At 51.2% G+C, this 2,824-nt stretch overlaps 1 pseudogene; it reads right to left on the bottom strand.

Annotated features, from left to right (window-relative positions):
* Positions 1-344: 344 nt before the first annotated feature.
* Positions 345-1,722, bottom strand: LOC109751269 (uncharacterized; annotated as a pseudogene).
* Between the last annotated feature and the right edge of the window lie 1,102 nt (positions 1,723-2,824).

The following is a 2,824-nucleotide window of genomic DNA, read 5'->3' as shown; positions in this document are numbered from 1 at the left end:
GAGGCGGGGCTCAAGGTTAACCCTTGCCCCATCAGGGCAACATCCCGTTTTCACGGCCATCATATCTTGGTTTGCGATATGTATGCATTCTATTGCCAAGTGATAGTCTTCTTTCATTCCCTAGATGTTCCACTAGTTGCTGATGTCATCAAGCAAGGCCTCCTGTACATTATTGTAAAATATTTGAAGTGAGCAGCATGTCCTATACACATTTCTTGCTAGAGTCCCTTCAAATATTATTGAGTAACAGATAGAAAATGTAAAATCAAGTGAGTATAAAAGTCAGTGGGAAGCAAATCTACCTTGAGAACGATCTGTACAGTTCTGATACCCATTGTATTGCATCATAAAATGCTTGGGAGGACCCAAGCAAATGGTCCGTAATCCTCCGTTGCTCGCCCTGGGTAGTCGGCAGCGAGTTTATGCGAAGATCCATCAACCAAAGAATACTCGATACACTCACCAGGGACCCTAATGAAGTACAAGCAGTTCCTTCGAACTGTCGGATGATCGGGACCAAGGCAACCAGCAAACTGAAGAATATTAAAGAACAAGCTACAACCACCGAGGCTAGTAGTCCTCGCCCATTTCCTCTCTTGCAACCGTAAAACATGGTACCGGAGTGCACGGTACTCAGAGACAATGAGCAATAGCTCACCGCGGCACTCTGCAAGCCAGAACATCGAACAATACGGAACTATCTCTGCACTTAATGCATCTCCAAGATATGACAATACCACGGAAGTGTTGTCAAGCTCAACGACAGCGAGGCAGTAATTTGGATAGATCAATGCGTAGAGGGTGCCTTTCACGAAAATCAGGTCACGAAACCTGTAGCCTTCATCGGACCGCGCCTCACGCCAGTGATTGTCCCCAATGCGGCAGTAGTGGACGCTGTGGTGGTATCGATTAAAGGTGAGAATGAGGTCGCCGGCAAAGACAATTCCTTCGTAGTATTTCAGGGGATCAGGCAGGCGGAGTTGCTCGCCTGTGAGGAGGTGGCAGATGTGGAGCTCGCGGTGGCTGCCCACGGCATCGCTGTCTTCGATGCCGACCATAGATTAAGATCGCGGGAGAAACGATTTCGCCGCGGCCTCTCCCAGCAGCTATTGCGGCCGCCATAGCGGGCAATCGCGGCAAATAGCGAAAAAAATTCTGGTGGGAGAGATGATTTTGGAGGGTTTTGCTGATATTTTAGCTATTTAGAGGATATGTAGAGAATTTCGCGGCAGCAGCCATAGCTTAGCGGCGAGGCTCCCGGACAGCTATAGCGCAGCTATTGCGGCTATTTCGCGGGCTATTTTAATCTATGATGCCGACACGGCAACCGAAGGAATCGAATTCGGCATTGTTGGGGTCGCGGTGGGCTAGGGGGGTGCGGGGGAGGCGGAAGCGGAGGATGCGGCGGAGTGGGATGTGGAAGAGGGCTTCCAAGGAAGATGCCTTGTGGGGGACGAGGAGGAGCCGAGCCTGGGAAGCGAGGTTGGACGGCGACAGCGGGAGGAGAGCCCGGTAGGTGCGGCAGGTGGCGCGGAGGGCTAAGAAATCCTGTAGGGTCGTCAGTCGGCTCGCGACCAGTGGGATCAGCTCCGGTAGGAAGTACGACGAGGACGAGGCAGTTTCTGCCGGGTCTGTGGAGGAACATGAGGTGGTGGTGGTGCTGGAGGCAACGGCGGTGGCCGACGGCCAGATACTCGTCCGGTGCGTCGTTGACGAAGACATTGCTCGCAGGTGCCGATTGCCGAGAGTGCAGAGGCGAGGGGCGGTGGAGACGGTAGTGCTTGGTGATTTCTAGGTTTGCACACGGACACGGTAGAGTCCGGGCAGGGTTGGGCTTACCGGCCGAGTTTGTCTTTGATTCGTCTAGCTTTTAATTTATGCCTATCGCGGCTTACAAGGTGAAGAGGTTTACTTTCTTTTTAACATGAAAAAAGGATTACTTGTTGCTCAAAATAAAAAAGTTGAAAAGTATTGGAGGCCGCTACGCGTCGGCCAGCGGTTTTTAAAAGATCCGCCGCCTCACAAATCGTCAAATCTAAAAAAATCGAGCGCCTCGATGGCTTCACCTACTTTGCAACTGAGTTATTGTTGCAGAAACGAGATTGTGTTGCAGATTTTTTTTTTTTTTGCAACTTGCGGTTTTTTTTTTGCAACATAGGTCGTATTGAGGATTTTTTCTTTCTGTTTTCATTTTTTTTGCAACAGGGTTATTGTTGCAGAAAAACTTTGCAACTGAGGTGATGTTGCATTTTTTTTGTCTTCACCTTTATATGATGTTACGTAATAAATTTGTGCAACATGACCGATGTTGCGGAAATCTTTCTTGCAACAAATTGGATGTTGCAAAAAAAGTGCCATTGTCGTTCGCCACGAGCTCGCACTGGACGGCGACGAGGGGGAGCGGAGCCGCCCGTCCCCACCATCGTGCCGCTGCTGGCGCGCGCCCGCAGGGAGGAGTGGTGCCACCTGTCCTCGCCATCGCTGCCACCAACCGCAAGGCCATCCAACCCCGAGCTCCTATCCCGAGCATTGCCAAACCTTGTCACCGGTTGCGTCGGCCGGCTAGCTCGCATGCTCCCCCTGCATATGGTTTTGGAGTCACTAGTTGCTGCTTGCATCTACCTCCATGGGTGCTCTCCATCCTAGGAGTGCGGGATGGAGGACGCTGAATAGGTTGGGGAAGGAGAGAATATGTAAGGTAAAAGAGATCTGGATGGGAGTCCTCGGAGGAGAAGATAAGGTAGCAAGGGTGAAGCGTTGTGTGGGATAACTGGGTAGCAAGGGTGAAGCGGTGTGTAGGATGACTGGGACACGCGTCGTCCAT

This window comes from Aegilops tauschii, chromosome 3, assembly GCF_002575655.3.
Source record: "Aegilops tauschii subsp. strangulata cultivar AL8/78 chromosome 3, Aet v6.0, whole genome shotgun sequence".
NCBI lineage: Eukaryota > Viridiplantae > Streptophyta > Magnoliopsida > Poales > Poaceae > Aegilops > Aegilops tauschii.
Note: the sequence above shows the minus strand (reverse complement) of the source record. Positions and strands in the feature narration are given on the sequence as shown.